This window comes from Bos indicus x Bos taurus, chromosome 10 (assembly GCF_003369695.1).
Source record: "Bos indicus x Bos taurus breed Angus x Brahman F1 hybrid chromosome 10, Bos_hybrid_MaternalHap_v2.0, whole genome shotgun sequence".
Classification (NCBI taxonomy): Eukaryota; Metazoa; Chordata; class Mammalia; order Artiodactyla; family Bovidae; genus Bos; species Bos indicus x Bos taurus.
In genome coordinates, this window is record NC_040085.1 from 68,289,404 (window position 1) to 68,306,513 (window position 17,110).

Genomic DNA, 17,110 nt, shown 5'->3' on the forward strand with positions numbered 1-17,110 from the left:
CTTCTAACTTTAAGCATCAAAATACATGCTTTAAGAAGCACTAAAATTCAGTCAAAAGATAAAAAAATAAAATAAAATAAAAGGAATGATGAAAGGGGATGAGAGCCACTTCTTCATAACTGTTAACTGGACACATCCCAGATTTTATTAGCATAATATATATTCTCAAATTATATCACTGTGAATTAAAAGTTCTCACAACTTAAAATGACAACAGCTACTCTAGATGTTTTTCTTGGCTTCATGATAAGGCAGTGTCCCTACTGACAACAGAACCTTTTTTTTTTTCCTGTATGCAAGTCTCTGGAGAAGTGGATGGTCTTCATTCTATAACAATGATTCTGAATGATGTCATTAAAGATAGCCCACAAGCCTCAGAAGCTGTGATTCTGATAATTCAGAAAAGAAATATGAGAAAGAGAAGATCATCCAGTAAATACAAGAGAAATAATAGACCTGAATCTTAAAGTCTGCTGGCTTAATGGGCTTTTTCAGAGGATTTGAAAACTACAGATTTATTGAAGGTAAGACTATTCAGCTGGAGGGACTTAGAAAATATATCAGCTAATTGTGAAACAATTCTGCTCTTACCAAGGAAAGGGCCTTCCATGCCTTCAGCCAATTCTATTACAAAAAGTGGTAAAGTACTTTAAGCTGTAATTTTGCATCGATGAGAAGGATGTCCTTGAAAACTAAGAGGTGCACTGCTTCCTATTCAAGTTGAAAATTCTGTTTGTTGTGGTGGATTCTGAAAACTAGAGCAATAAGCCAAATATTTGTTTATATTCTTCCAGTTTCATTATAGAATGATATGCTGAATTTTACTTTTTAAAAAGTATTGTGTTTAGCTTCTTTCCATCCAGATAAAAAGGGAGAAAGACATTTTATGCCTGTCCTTCTACACTAGAATTTATTATTTCTCCCATAAACACACATGTACCTTTAAACCTGAACACAGGCACCCCACATCGTAGTACTGGGTTGTTCAACAAGGCACATTTCTTGCTGTCCACTGGTTCATTTGAAAATAAAAAGTAACTGGGCTCCTTTTCTCTGTTGTGGTCATTCTGTAGGTGGTGGATCCTGTGAGCTATCTTGGCCTATGGGGTGAGATTGGACAACTTCCTTTGAAAATACAACCCTATGAGATAAGCAGAGTTTATAAAGTTCTCTTTATGGAACAACCTGGGATCTGAATATGACTGAATAAAGCATCCCTGAAGCATACAAATTTCTTTTTATGGATTTAATATAGTTTTAAAATTTATCAGCTTCTGTCAACAAAAAATAAAACAAGTTAGGCAATGTTAGAAATCTCTACCTGAAGCAAAATAACTCTGTCTGTGGCCATCTCCCTGAGGTTTACTGGTTCCTGCTCCTAGCATGCCAACTCAGTCCCAGGTCCTGTTGAATTTTTTTTTTTTTTTTTTTACTTATTAGACTTATCCTCATGAAGATACAGGACCAAAGTCTATGTACCCCCTAAATGGCATCATTAATTAGAATTCACAAAATTTTTCTCACATAGCCTAATAAGAATAAGTTGTTGGTTCTTCATGCAGGTACTTATGCTCTAAAGTCTTAGGACTTTTCTTAATGAACAAATTATTAGCTTCAGAATCCATTCTTTTAGGGCAATAGGGAAGCAGTTTTCATTGGCACTTATTAGAAGCTTTTGTTGTTGTTTTATCATTTTTTGTTTAAAATATACTGAGCCAAACAATGAAATGTTTGGGCTGGAAATCAGATGGTTCTGAGCTTTCTTCTCCTTCCCTAGTGTTCTGGTTCTTGGCAGATATAAATCCCTGACAGCAGGAATCATGTACGTTTTATCCATGACTGTTGTCCCAGCACCTGTCAGTGCTCAGTATATTGTGAGCACGTGATCTAATCAGTGCTAGAATGTGAGTTTCTTTTGGGAGGTTTCATTTCATTTATTTCATTTTTTCATTAATTTTCATTAAAATTCCTGTATCAGACTCTGCCTGGTGGTGGTTGATTCTCTTCTCATTGCTTCAGATGACTTGGCATACACACTGAGGAAACCAGAAGGGAAAGAGACACATGTACCCCAATGTTCATTGCAGCACTGTTTATAATAGCCAGAACATGGAAGCAACCTAGATGCCCATCAGCAGATGAATGGATAAGAAAGCTGTGGTACATGTACACAATGGAGTATTACTCAGCCATTAAAAAGAATACCTTTGAATCAGTTCTAATGAGGTGGATGAAACTGGAGCCTATTATACAGAGTGAAGTAAGCCAGAAGGAAAAACATAAATACAGTATACTAACGCATATATATGGAATTTAGAAAGATGGTAACAATAACCCTGTGTACGAGACAGCAAAAGAGACACTGATGTATAGAACAGTCTTATGGACTCTGTGGGAGAGGGAGAGGGTGGGAAGATTTGGGAGAATGGCATTGAAACATGTAAAATATCATGTAAGAAATGAGTTGCCAGTCCAGGTTCGATGCACGATACTGGATGCTTGGGGCTAGTGCACTGGGACGACCCAGAGGGATGGTATGGGGAGGGAGGAGGGAGGAGGGTTCAGGATGGGGAACACATGTATACCTGTGGCGGATTCATTTTGATATTTGGCAAAACTAATACAATTATGTAAAGTTTAAAAATAAAATAAAATTAGAAGAAAAAAAAAAAAGAATACCTTTGAATCAGTTCTAATGAGATGGATGAAACTGGAACCTATTATACAGAGTGAAGTAAGCCAGAAAGAAAAACACCAATACAGTATACTAACGCATATATATGGAATTTAGAAAGATGGTAACAATAACCCTGTGTACGAGACAGCAAAAGAGACACTGATGTATAGAACAGTCTTATGGACTCTGTGGGAGAGGGAGAGGGTGGGGAGATTTGGGAGAATAGCATTGAAACACGTATAATATCATGTATGAAACGAGTCGCCAGTCCAGGTTCGATGCACGATACTGGATGCTTGGGGCTGGTGCACTGGGACAACCCAGAGGGAGGGTATGGGGAGGGAGGAGGGAGGAGGGTTCAGGATGGGGAACACAGGTATACCTGTGGCGGATTCATTTCGATATTTGGCAAAACTAATACAATATTGTAAAGTTTAAAAGTAAAATAAAATTTAAAAAAAAGAAAAAAATAAATAAAGTTAAGAAAGGTGAAAGTGACTGTCAGGGTCACCAGTTATATGTTGGCCAAAATGATGCCATTTCATTTGTCAGCCTCTGTTCATGAGCATTTGAACAGTGATCTCTAGGACCTTTTTAGTTAGCAGTCTATTTTCATAAATTAAAGCACTAAAATTGTTACGGGCAGAACAGTACTGACATATTGGCTGCCTGAGCAGTCCCTAGAAGCAAGCTGTGCATATGACGTTATGATCCTATAATCTGAAAAGGTTCTTAATCAGTGTTCTATGTTTGGCCTCACCCAAATTCTTTTTAACTGGACTTGAAATTTGTTAAGTTGCAGAATAGGCTTAATGTGTTGTTTTTCCATTTGATTTTAAAAACTGCATCTTGGAGGAAGAAATTGCCTGTTATTACACATCTGAGAGTTTCACAGTTAAGTCACCTGACCAGCGTTGGTATGTTTTCTTTCTTGAACTCATCTTTTGTCCTGGGAACTCTTACAGTTTTTATAATCAGCTATATAAGCTGTTCTACTGGAAGCTGCTTTCTGCCAAGGGTAAATGAACTGGGCCCACAAAGTTTGGTGCTTAATTAAAAATTTTTTTAGCTCATGAATTATTGCAGCAAAATGAACTTAGCAAAATGTCTTTCTTGAAACCTAATGTGAATATCAATGTGAGACAGACTCAGAATGACAAAGCAGTTGAGGGTGGGTCAGGTACTCTATAGACACTGGAAAATCTGAATGCATATCTATTGAGCTATGAAATGCCCTTACATAAATTTCCTGCCATAGTCTTTTATTAAAAAGAAAAATAATTTATATCCTCATTGGCTAAATCACACATGGGCCATGGTGTCTATTTTTGGAAATCATCCAAAGAGTGGCTTTATATGACCCGATTTACAAGAACATGGAAGGGGAGACTACACTGAGGACAAATGAACATTATATAATAGGTAAACAACTTCATTTAACAAATTTTTTAAAGAGTCTCCTAAAATAGGGGCTGATAAAAGAAATGAACACCATCTTTGCCTTCTATTAGCTATACTCTTGGAGAAGGCAATGGCAACCCATTCCAGTACTCCTGCCTGGAAAATCCCATGGATGGAGGAGCCTGGTAGGCTGCAGTCCATGGGGTTGCAAAGAGTCGGACAGGACTTCACTTTCACTTTCACTTTTCACTTTCATGCATTGGGGAAGGAAATGACAACCCACTCCAGTGTTCTTGCCTGGAGAATCCCAGGGACGGGGGAGCCTGGTGGGCTGCCATCTATGGGGTCCTACAGAGTCAGACATGACTGAAGTGACTTAGCAGCAGCAGCAGCAGCTATACTCTAAAGTGGAGATAGACATTAAGTGATCACATAAATGTATCTTTATGAACAGTGATCTTTGTATGGCAAAGCTTAGTGATTACTTATCCTCTATCCATTTCCAATGTCTTCCTATATAACAGGACCCTGTGCTACCAGTAATGTACTCATTTTTCTTTCTGGTCAATGATAGGCTATTTCCATGTATGACTTATAGTCTCCTTTAAAAAAAAAATATTTGTAAGGGTGTAGTTGATTTACAATGTTGAGTTAGTTTCAGGTGTATAGCAAAGTGAATCTGTTATACATACATCCACTCTTTTGTAGATTCTTTTCCCATATAGAGCCATTACAGAGCTTTGAGTAGAGTTCCCTGTGCTTTACAGTAGGTCCTTATCAACCTTTATACATAGTGGTGTGTATGTGTCAATCCCAGTCTTCCAATTTACCCCTCCCCCCTTCCCCCTGGTGACTTTGTTTGTTTTCTACATCTGTAACTCTATTTCTGTTTTGTAGATAAGTTCATTTGAAGCCTTTATTTTAGATTCCACAGATAAGCAATAACATATGATATTTGTCTTTCTCTCCTTGATTTACTTCCTCAGTGTGATAATCTCTAGGTCCATCCATGTTGCTGCAAATGGCATTATTTTGTTCTTATGGTTGAGTAATATTTCACTGTGTATTTCACACACACACACACACACACAGACCCCGCCCCCCCGCCACACAAGCACACAGACACATCACATCTTCTTTATCCATTCCTCTGTTTATGGACATTTATGTTGCTTCCATGCCCTAGATATTGTAAACAGTGCTGCAGTGAATGCTGGAGTGCATGTATCTTGTTGGTAAGAATGTAAACTGGTACAGCCACTATGGAGAACCGTATGAAGATTCCTTAAAAAAACTAAAAAATAGAGCTGCTATATGATCCAGCAACCCCACTCCTGGGTGTACATCTGGAGAAAATTGTAATTTGAAAAGTTATACTCATTTTAAAAATGATATTTTCGTTTTTAGAGAAAGATGGCTGAAAGACTCCCTTGCAGAGACAACTGAAAGTGGTAAGTAGAAGTCACTGGGTGATGTTGCTGGGCAAATTCTTTAAATTAAAGCAGAGATGATTTAGCAGGGAGGCTTTGGGCCATACCTCTTTGCTTTCTATTACCTACAATAGAGACAGGAAGGCTAGAGCTGCAGGGGCCATTTTGTGATCATGTGTTGACCCTGAGGATGGATGGCATTATGCTAAGGATGATATAGCAGAATAAAAGGAGCCTGGGTCCCTGATGGCCATGGAATTGCTGCATCTACCCTGAATTCTAAGGGGAAAAACAACACTCTGTCTTTTTAAACTACTCTTATTTTAAATTTTTTAAAAATGAAACAGTTCACTTTGGAATCTGTAAATATAGCATTTGGAAGTAGGATTTTTGCAAATTAGTCAGCTTAAGATGAACTCTATGAAATCCAGTATGGTTGGCATCCTTAGAAGAGGGGAATATTGACATAAGAACACGGAAGAAAAATGGTCATGTGAAGACATAGGCAGAGATTCGATTTCTGCTGCCACAAGCCCCCAAACAACAAAGATTGCTGGCAATCATCAGAAGACAGAAGGGACATGGGAGAATTCTTCACTAGAGCTTTGAAAAGGCATGTTTGCTGATTTCTGACTTCTACTCTCTAGAACTGTGAGAAAATAATTTTCTGTTATTTGAAGCTACCTGTTTTGTGGTAATTTGTTACTGCAGTCTAGAAAATTAAAATACCAGATATAAAGCTTCATTCTACCACAATAAAAGTGTTAATTAACAAAGCACTCCTACATGATTGTGCATTGCATAATAGCTTCCCAATACATGAAGCAAAACCTGATAGAACCAAAAGGAGAAATACAGAAATCTATTCCTTCTTAAGGGCTCCTCATGGTCTAAAATGGCTGCTGAAATTCCAGCCATTGCCTCCAACTTTTGGGAAGGAAGAAAAAGGAAGCACAAAAAGAACAGAAGATGTTTCCCCCAACAAAGTCAGGCCCTTTTCAGTGTCCTTCCCCAAATCTTCAGGCATAACTTCTGCTTATATCTCATTGAACATCCCTAGATGCATGGGAGAATAAGAAATATAGTCTTAGCTTCCTGGAGGATACCAGAATTCTGCCGATTAGGAAGACAAGGAAATGGGTGGTAGAGTGGGAGCTAGAAGTTGTTTCCATATGCAAGAGTCAGGAAAGCCTAATGTTTAAGCATGGTTCCTCTAGAGTCAGACTACTACATGTAGATTGTTCTACCACCTATAAGTTGTATTATCTATGGCATCATATATATTTCTAAATCTCAGTTTTCTCATCTGTAAATCCTATCTATCCATATATTTGTCTATCACATATCTCCCAAAGGATTGTTTGAGAATTAAAAACAAAAAATGTTTGCATGAATGTACAAAAAATTAGCTACATTATTGTACAATAGCAACCACTTTGGAGAGCTAATTAACATTAGATATTCAAACATTACGTCTGGACAATACCTCTCTTAGATATTTACCGAACAGAAACCTCTGTACTAAGAGATAGGTATACAAATGTTCATAGCAGCATTATTCATCATAGCCTAAAACTAGAAACCACCGCCTTAAATAGAATACATTAAAAAAGTATAATCAAATGGAATATTATATCACAGTGAAAATGGATGTCTTCTAACTGTACTCAGCAACATTAATCAATCTCTTATATAAAAGAACAGATTTATACAAAATTTAAAACAAAACTGATAATAGTGTTGGAGGTTGAGGTGGTGGCTACGTTTTGTAATGATCTGGAGAAGAATTGAAGGAAGTTTCCCAAATATTTGGGGTTTTAAGCATGCTCAGTCATGTCTTACTCTTTATGACACCATAGACTGAAGCCCATCAGGCTCATCTGTCCATGTGATTTTCTCAGTAAGAATAAGGGAGTGGGTTGTCATTTCTTCCTCCAGAGGGTCTTCCTGACCCAGGGATCAAACCCGTGTCTCCTGCATTGCAGGTGTATTCTTTAACGCTGTTCTATTTCTTGACTTATTTAGGAGCTACACAATTGTTATCTTGTGGTTGTTCACTGACTCATGCATCTATTTTTTTTTTAATTTTCCTTATGTGTATCACTTAACCTGACTGTATAATTAGTGATCAAAACTTTGATAGTAAAGTGGGTGATGGGCAGGCACTATCACATAAAGACAGCAGGCTTAACCCAGGACTGTCCTAGCAAACCAGGATACATGATCATCTGTGTCATATGTAACAAGAAAGAAGTTACTGAAAGAAAGGATGGAGAGAAGGCAGGCAATGAAAAATAAGGAAAAAGAAAGAAAATAAAGACAAGAAAGGGAAAGAATGAAAGGAAGGGCAGGGAGAAGGGAAAAGAAGAGAGGAAGGAAGGAAAGAGGGAGGGTGGGATAAAGAAGGAAGGAAGAAAGGAAGGAAGGAATGAAGGAAGAGATAAGGGAAAGGAAGGGAAGGAGCCAGAGGTGAGGGGAGGGAAGGAGGAGAGTGGGAGAAGGAGCTGGCCCTGACCTACATCATGCTTTCCTCTACTTGAGAGGATAATAAGACAGATTCCATTCCTCTCCCTTGATAGAAGCTTTGATTAGGTGTGGAAGGATAGAATGGAGAGGAAGTTTTAAGTAGCATGTGAAAATAAAGCTTTAAATTGCATGACCAAAATGTTTAGTATTTTTACATGTTCTTGAAGGCTCTGCCTATCAAAAGAGTTAACTGTCTTCATGAAGTTGGAAGTGGTTGTTGGTGGGGGGCTGGGGAAGTAACTTATTTCCAAGCGCTTCCAAGTTGAAATACTTAAAGTACTTCTATACTTCCAAGTACTTGGAAGTACTTAACATACTTCCGAGTTGAAATTGCTCAATAACCAGGATATAATGTCCCCTTCAGGAGCAGAGCTTTTCGTTGTCTTTCTCCCTGGCTGGGCACTGTGTGGGGAGCACAGATGTTGGTCATGGACTCCATTCTCTGGCCTCTATCCCTCTATCTCACTCAGCCTCTGGCCAGCCTTGGTCATGTATGCCTCTCTGCTCTCTCCTACACCTGACCACTGGATTCTTCATGATTGCTGGTTCTCCCTAAGCCCTTCTGTGCCTTTCCCAGGAGTTGCTGTTATTCAGTCATTAAGTCATGCCAAATTCTTTGCAACCCCATGGACTGTAGCACTCCAGGCTTCCCTGTCCTTCACCATCTCCTGGAGTTTGCTCAAACTCATGTCCACTGAGTCGGTGATACCATCCAACTATCTCATCCTCTGTCACGCCCTTCTCCTCGTGCCCTCCATCTTTCCCAGTATCGGGGTCTTTTCCAATCAGTCAGCTCTTCAAATCAGGTGGCCAAAATATTGAAGCTTCAGCTTCAGAACCAGTCCTTCCAATGAATCTCAGGGTTAATTTCCTTTAGGGTTGACTGATTTGGTCTCCTTGCTTTTAAAGGGACTCTCAAGAGTCTTCTCCAGCACCACAATTCAAAAGCATCAATTCTTCAGCCCTCAGCCTTCTTTATGGTCCAACTCTCACAGCCATACATGACTACTGGAAAAACCATAGCTTCAACCAAATTGACCTTTGTTGGCAAAGTGATGTCTCTGATTTTTAGTAAGCTGTCCAGATTTGTCATAGCTTTTCTTCAGAAATGGTTTTACTGCACACTCATGTCTTCCTGAAGTAGCAGAAGATGCATATGTCAGCGAGGTCCCACTCTTCTCTTAAAAACATGGCAGCTGTTTCAGCCTCCTCATGCCAAGATATGAGAGACTTCAATGAGGCTGCTTTTCACCAGAGATCCGATAAGCCTGGAGAGACATAGGCCTCTACTTTCAGATACTCAGCTACTAGGTCTTTTCTCCCTGTGCTTCCTTCCATCAGAACTCTCCCAAGGGAGTGAGGAAACACTTCAAAGTGAACTCCTGCTTCCTCTTTTAACTCTACTTCACTCTTCCCCAGCTCGGAGATCTCTCCCCAGGCTGGGTGATGGGTGTGGTGGTGACTGATGTACTCTTCTTCCTAAATCCCTCTTTCAAGTGAACTCTTGAAACTTATTATAGATGCCAGAAGTATATAATCTTAACAACTCTCCGCTGAGACAAATGGCAATGTCACATTTTCCCGCATAAACATGGGCGGCATGTGGGTAGAAGTACAAAAGCACAATTATTTTACTTATCCTGATAGAGTTAAGGCACTCATAAAAAATTTCTAGACTAGTCCAGAAAGCAGTTCCCTTTCTGAGAAGAGTAGTATTCAAGAGATCTGAAACCATTAATAACCCTAACAAAGGGGAGGCTTACATGTAGGGATGATTACAAGTAAGATGTAAAGCAAATATAATAGTACAAACAGATCATTCCCATTTAGAGAGAACCTCAACATTCAGCCATCTAAGAGGCCATGTTTATATCTGAGCAACAGGACCTAGTGAGGACGAACATCCCCTTAGTCCCTATGGTAAGTCTCATAATCTCTCAACACACTTCAGATAGACCCTGCAGGACTATAAATACCAATCTATCCCCCTTCAAGGACTAATTTCTCTTTATAAACTCATCACTCTTAGTTAGAACTTATGATATTATAAATACATTAAAGAGAATCCATAGCTCGGCCTCCAACTAACTTAATTATACAAGCCAAATATACCCCTTTTGAAAAACTGATCTTAAAAATTAACTCAGATATAATTCTAGTAATTTCGAGTTCTGTGCCCAAAATATTTGCTGTTTAAAAGAAGTACATTTATGTATGTAAAGTTAAAATATTGAACCACTTGATGTCTTTAATATTGTTCTATTTTGTGGAAAATGCCTGTTAACTTTAGAAACAATTTTATGTGAATGAAATATCCTATCTACAAACAATGAACTTTAAACCCAGTTGTGATCTAATAGCATTATATTGGTGAAATAAATCTCTTATGTATGTGTGGCTCCCTGTAATGTTATCGTGCTTATGGTTGCTTTCGTGCTCCAGGGGAGTGATGGATGGCAATGAGGCTTAACCCGATATTACATCAAGTTCTTGCTAATCTCACACCAACCCCTCATAAATCTGAATAATTTGCTGCTGCTCAGCAACAGCAAATTATTGTGTGAGCCCTAGAATAGTTTTGGCCTGAAATTGTGTATTATCACAATCTCCTTTGGAAATAGTAAGGGCTTTTATTATTTCCATAACTGAATTATGTTTTCATATCTTTTGCACTGCTGTAGTGGGTTTCGCTTAGCAACAAGTCTCCAAGAGTTCTGCTTGGAGTAAGGCCTCATTAACATAATACACTAATCCCTGGGTTCTTGCTATCACCCAGGTGAATTCACTGCTGGCCCCTCTCACTTGTTTAGCCCAATGGAATGATTCCTTTTTACCTTCTAAAGTAAGTTTGTATTTCTATAACACAAAACATATTAACTCAGTGATATGGCAGCAAATATTAATTATTAAGTAACACTGCTCACCCAACAGGGACCTAATGTACACAAGTATTTTCACATGAATATTGATTTAAGTTTTTAAAATAAATGCCACTAAACAAGGCAAACCCAAGCCACATCTTTGCATTTTGCTGCCCTTTATTTAAAGAGAGGACATAAATGATCACTATGTAGGAGTGGCTCACACTGAGAAATGCCTTCTATTTTTCCTAGCCTTCTTTGTGTCTGGGAGTCCAATTTTGGAAGATACTAGATTTTAGGGTAAGCCCAGGGCAAAGGGAAAAACTTTCTGCTCTCCAATACTAACAAGTGCCTCTATGCAGTTTGAATAAGTGACTTTGGTCTTGTTAGAATAGACAGAAATGTTCCTATAATACCTATCAAGATTTATAGCTCTCTTTAAAAAAAATTCTGAATCAACCAAAAGTTCTGTAGAACAAGCATATAACATGGACTTTACTGTCTAAGAATTTAGCTAACAAGCTGTGCAAACCTATTATGATAATATATTCACATCAGTTTTAGCTATTTTAGTCTTCAGTTTGGTTCAGACTGCATGTCATTCTCTGAGAAGGATTCCTCACTCAGTCTACCAAGTTGGCCTTTTGTGTGACATGAGGAATTGAGGCAAGTTGTGCTTCTCCAATGGTTTAATTTTTAAGAGTAGGTTACTGTGCTCTAAAACCTGTTCATCAGAGAAGGAAAGAGTTGTGTCAGACATTATGAGGAAGCATGATAGTCTCGACAGAATATGAGAACATTTCAGAAGTCTGAAAATATCACTCTTTTGAATTAGCCAACTTCTATTTGAGAAATTTTGTTAAATAAGACATTGGTAGCCATAGGTCCTAAGCCATAATTTCCCTTTCCCCCCCAAAATATTAAGTTTCTAATAGAAAAGTGGTTACTGTTCTTATAGAAGTCAACTTAGAATGACCTGGTGATCAAATAGTTCAACCATCCCTACCATACAGAGCAAATATTAAAACAAGAACAAAAGCAGACAATAAATTGCCTTAAGCAACTGGCATCTGTGAGTTAAGTTTAAAAGACCTTTAAACCTCAAGATATACAATACTGCAGAAGTAAAGCAAAGATTAGTTAAAACTAAAATGTGAAATGTTGTACAATATAGCTATGTTACGATGGTATTTCTGATATTCTAAAATTTTTAATAGAATTAAAAAATATCCAGTGTTGGCCCCCTATATTAAATTATACATATAAATACACTCTGAAGAAAATGTGATTGCTCCCAAACTCTTGGATCCTGCCATCCATAATGAATAATATACTGTGGCACACTCTTATAAAGTTAAATGTTTCTTTTGACGAGGAACATTTATCAACTAAAAACTTGAGCTTTTGCTTTCTTTCCCCCACTTTGTCTTCATTTAAAAATTTTTTCTTGGCTTTTTATGGTTACTTCAGTTGCTGTTCTTAACTTTGTAGTGTTAAATGATCGATGGTCTGACCACTGAAAGGAATTACTTTAATTTTATTTTGACATTGACTCCATGATAGTTCTACAAGCCTGTGTGAATATTAAAAGATTTACTCTAAGAGAAGATTTACAGATATGATAGCCAAGTCACAGTCATCTTTTCTTCTTTCCCTCAACTGTCAAAGACTCAATTCTTTTTAAAAATGTCTGTCTGTCTATATATCTATTGAGAGAGGAACAATGACCCTATGATGCAATGTCATAGTAGCCATGTGCTTTACATGAAATACATACAGATAAAGGAGTAGGATCAGTTTAGTTCAGTTCAGTCGCTCAGTCGTGCCCAACTCTTTGCGACCCCATGAATCGCAGCACTCCAGGCCTCCCTGTCCATCACCAACTCCTGGAGTTCGCTCAGACTCATGTCCATCGAGTCGGTGACACCATCCCGCCATCTCATCCTCTGTCGTCCCCTTCTCCTCCTTCCCCCCAGTCCCTCCCAGCATCAGGGTCTTTCCCAATGAGTCAGCTCTTCACATGAGGTGGCCAAAGTATTGGAGTTTCAACTTCAGCATCAGTCCTTCCAAGAACACCCAGGGCTGATCTCCTTCAGAATGGACTGGTTGGATCTCCTTGCAGTCCAAGGGACTCGCAAGAGTCTTCTCCAACACCACAGTTCAAAAGCATCAATTCTTTGGCACTCAGCTTTCTTCACAGTCCAACTCTCACATCCATACATGACCACTGGAAAAACCATAGCCTTGACAACACAGACCTTTGTTGACAAAGTAATGTCTCTGCTTTTGAATATGCTATCTAGGTTGGTCATAACTTTCCTTCCAAGGAGTAAGTGTCTTTTAATTTCATGGCTGCAGTCACCATCTGCAGTGATTTTGGAGCCAAAAAATAAAGTCTGAGACTGTTTCTACTGTTCCCCCACCTATTTCCCTGAAGTGATGGGACCAGATGCCATGATCTTCGTTTTCTGAATGTTGAGCTTTAAGCCAACTTTTTCACTCTCCTCTTTCACTTTCATCAAGAGGCTTTTTAGTTCCTCTTCACTTCCTGCCATAAAGGTGGTGTCATCTGCATATCTGAGGTTATTGATATTTCTCCTGGCGATCTTGATTCCAGTTTGTGCTTCTTCCAGCCCAGCATTTCTCATGATGTACTCTGCATAAAAGTTAAAAAAGCAGGGTGACAACATACAGCCTTGACGTACTCCTTTTCCTATTTGGAACCAGTCTGTTGTTCCACGTCAGATAGGTGACAACAAATAGACAAAACAACATTTGTTTTTTCCATCTTAAAGAAAGGGATCTCCATTTTGAAATGTTTACCAAAAAAATTTGTGTGGAGGTAATTAAAGCCCACTGTCGATAAAAAGATTATAAAACAGTATTTACAAACTCTAAACTGAACTGGGAAAGATTATATCCTGCAGCACTGGTAATAATAATAGATGTGTGTATATGTGTTGGTTGCTCAGTCATGTCCAACTCTATGAGATCTCATGGACTGTAGCCCGCCAGGCTCCTTTCTCCATGGCATTCTCCAGTCAGAATGCTGGAGTGTGTAGCCATTCCCTCCTCCAAGGGATCTTCCCAATCCAGGTCTCCAGCATTGCAGGTGGACTCTTTACTGTCTGAGCCATCAGGGAAGCCCAATAATAAGATATAGTCAAACAATTTAATATATTATCTTGTGCTCTAGCCATGTAAACACAACAGTCAGAAATCCTGCCACAAGGAGGATGACTGACTGATGACTCCAATTACTGCTTCTCTAGATTCCCAACTATGTTCATACTAAGGCCACTCAAGGTCCAGCGGTGAAGAGGACATCAAACTAAGTAGAAAATAGATAGTTCCGGCACAAGCGGACAGCTCAACTGGTGCTCAATTTACCATTCACTGGTGATGACCTAGGAAAATATCCTAGTGGAGGATCAATGCTTTTTCCAGGTTTTTGCAGGTGAGATGTTTCAGGAATTTGAAAGCCATGTGAAAGGAGGGCACTGGGCAATACAGTGGGCAATGCCTATAATAATAACCAAACTTGGTTGGTTTGTACAATGTTGTATTGTTTCTCTGTAGAGAGATTAGAAACAGAAGGCCGTTAATAAGCAGTTCATGTCTAAAACAAGAGCCTCTTTGGTAGCCTACAAAGAAAATGTTACCTCCTCTGGTAGACGAGGCCTTCCCTGGTAGCTCAGATGGTAAAGAATTTGCCTGCAATGCAGGAGACCTGGGTTTGATCCCTGGGTTGGGAAGATCCCCTGGAGAAGGGAATGTCAACCTACTCCAGTATTTGTGCCTGCAGAATTCCATGGACAGAGGAACCTGGTGGGCTACAGTCCATGGGGTCTCAAAGAATCAGAAACAACTGAGCAACCAACACATTCACTTTCACTGGTAGAAGAGCAGACACTTCTGAGCAGCAAATTGAAGATTTGATCAAGTGACAAAGCCAAGATATTTGAATCCTCAGTCTAGGTGGCTCTACAATGCCAAGGGTAGGGTCCTGGTTGAGAAAGCCTAGAACTCTGAAACAAGGGATGGGAATATTTGGGTGGTTGTCCCTGAGGCAGCTGGCTCTATAGAACCCACAGGGCTTACAAGATGGGGTCTGCCCTTTTCTAGTAAGAGCTAGTGTTTTTCCTCCATTAGAAGAGGCTGCAGAGTCCTCTGTCTGCAAAGCAGCAGCTTCTTCTACAAGTGCCACCTCCATCTGCTCTCCAGATAGCTAGGAAAGTAATTGGGTTAAATCCCAGCATCAGTCTGCTGAGGTATTAATCTTGGGAAGGAAGGAAAAAGCCATATGCCAAAGGAGAGGGTAAGAATTAGGTACTATACACTAGAAGTACCCAGGTGAGTACTATTGGGATTGGATTTTGAGGGACCTTGCTCAACAAATCCTGAATGTAAGATGGGATAAGCAACAGTTGATTTGAGGCAATTTCTCAGAGTATTGCATGGGCAGCAATCACAGGGGATTAAACAAAGTCATTGTTAAGGAAGTTATCTGAAACCTGGATAAAGAAAGGCCAAAGTGGAGATGACTGAGTTGCCTTGTCTTATAGAAGAAAAGAATAAAGGGACATGGGCATGCTGGTGTGGATAAACAGTGAAACCAGAAGGCACAGTGGAAGATTGTGTCCATGGGAGAATACTGAAGACATACCACTCACCAAGACCATTAGGATTCTGGAGAAAGAGAATTATATACCTTTCAAGAAACAGTTTCTAATACGTGTCTTCCCTGGTGGCTCAGTGATAAGAACATGCTTGCCGATGCAGGAGACATGGGTTCGATCCCTGGATCAGGAAGTTCTCCTGGAGAAAGAAATGGCAACCTACTCCAGTATTCTTGCCTGGGAAAACCCATGGAAAAAGGAACTTGGGGTCCTACAGTCCATGGGGTCACAAAAAAGCTGGATATGACTTAGTGACTAAACCACAAAGAACAACAATACTGATATGTAAGTTTGATGAGAGAAAAGATAAAATGGGATGACCATGAAACTATCCATCATAAGCGGGGTCTGTTAGAAGCCTCCTCCTCACATCATGAAATTGGATAGTTTCAGCTGCAATTTTTCATAAGATGGAAATGTACAGCTCAAATTGAGACCAAGGAAGACCAGAGAGCATGAGTAAACTACATAAATAGGTATACAGGCTCCCATATCACCTGACACAGATGGAACCAAACCCCTGCCCCAACTCATATCCTTGGTCAAAATTAGTTTAGAATAAGTTGGGCTAGTAAGTGGTACAAGGGAAAAATGGACAGTGGCTGCATTAAAGCCTCCTTCAAGTGTCTTGAAAGACTGAAGATGAAAATCTCTCCTAAGGACAGAGGCACAAACAGTACACCTGGTCATTCGTTTTCCATGGAATAAGTGAGAATGCTAACGGCCTGACTGAATGGTCAGAGACCTGTAAGAGAGAAGACTACATGAACAGAGATAAGTTCTGCTGTAGAGACATATGGGTGAACAGATGGGACTGGGCACTAAGTTATCAACATCTACCAGAAAGCATCTACCACTGAAAACACACTGGGCAACCATGCATAACCATGTCATTAAAACCCCAGATCACGGATGTTGGTTGGCATTTGTTGTTGATCACATTTGAACCAACACTATTGGCACCTGTAAGTGATAGCCATGTCAGCAGAGCCTGGAGCTGTGTATGAAGTCAACAGTAAGGACTTTTCATAATGAAACAAATCCAGTTACTGATTCCCCTGGATATTCTACCTGTTATTAACAGAGGCCAATGCTGACCCTCCAATAGGGCAAAATTCCTGAAGGAAACCAACTGACAACTTGGCACAAATAGACTACACGGTGCTTCTTCCATCCCAGAGAGGCCAATGGTTCATCTTAACAGAGACAGATAAACCATGTACATGGTTTCCTTTCCTGTCCGCAAAGCCTCAGCCAATACTAACAGCTAAGATTTACAGAATGCCTTGTAGATAGACGTACTTCCCTGGTGGCTCAGACGGTAAAGTGTCTGCCTGTAATGCGGGAGACCCAGGTTCGATTCCTGGGTTGGGAAGATCCCCTGGGGAAGGAAATGGCAATCCACTCCAGCACTCTTGCCTGGAAAATCCCATGGACGGAGGAGCCTGATAGGCTACAGTCCATGGGGTCGCAAAGAGTTGGACACGAATGAGCGACTTCACTTTCACTTTCACTTTGTAGATAGACATAGAATTC

At 39.6% G+C, this 17,110-nt stretch overlaps 1 long non-coding RNA gene across 1 annotated transcript; it reads left to right on the forward strand.

Annotated features, from left to right (window-relative positions):
* The first annotated feature begins 211 nt into the window (after nucleotides 1-211).
* LOC113899531 lies at nucleotides 212-1,979 on the forward strand. Its single transcript, XR_003512928.1, has 2 exons — nucleotides 212-524; nucleotides 1,074-1,979. It is a non-coding gene; the product is annotated as an uncharacterized LOC113899531 (long non-coding RNA).
* Nucleotides 1,980-17,110: the final 15,131 nt, after the last annotated feature.